The sequence below is a fragment of the Penaeus monodon genome, chromosome 15, assembly GCF_015228065.2.
Source record: "Penaeus monodon isolate SGIC_2016 chromosome 15, NSTDA_Pmon_1, whole genome shotgun sequence".
NCBI lineage: Eukaryota > Metazoa > Arthropoda > Malacostraca > Decapoda > Penaeidae > Penaeus > Penaeus monodon.
The window spans coordinates 30003299-30003885 of record NC_051400.1 but is presented as its reverse complement, the minus strand read 5'-3'; the positions used below and the strand labels follow the sequence as shown (position 1 = coordinate 30003885).

General features: G+C 33.2%; 1 pseudogene; it reads left to right on the top strand.

The window, feature by feature from the left end:
* LOC119582323 overlaps positions 1-178 on the top strand; it is a 3372-nt pseudogene extending 3194 nt beyond the window's left edge.
* Positions 179-587: the final 409 nt, after the last annotated feature.

Here is a 587-nt window from a genome sequence, read left to right as displayed (position 1 = left end):
TAAGCCCATTGCCAATAAAAGGGAGGAGTGTTAATGTCTTTTTATATAACTGGTGTGTTGGCTATTAAGAATGGTCTTCAGAAAAGGTGAAACCCCAGTATCAAGCATTGAAACATCAAAGATTCAAAGACCTGCTAATAGAAAACATACAGGCGCAAAAGTACTTATAAACATTTAGTTTTTTTCGCACTATAGTGCCACTTAAAGATATGCAAGGCAGGCTGGGTATAGATAGGGTAAGGGTCATGGACTTCAGACCAAGCGATATTTCAATCTAGATACATAAGGTTAAACTAATAATGAATAGCATTGAAGTTGTATTTAGGAAAGTCTAAGCCAAATGCTTTTAAGATCCAAGTGATTTTGGTTTTTACATTTATTAAGTAGATGGAGAAAAATATAGTAATGAGATTATTGGTAAATATTTCCGGTACTGACTTGTTTTTGCAAGTGCAGGGGAATATTTCTAAAACTTGGTTAATATCTTAAAGCCTGCAAAAGTTGCATGAAACAAGATACAATGTTTATACTGAATGTAGAGAATTTTAACTGTGGCAAGATTGTAATTGGATCAATTTGTTACACAA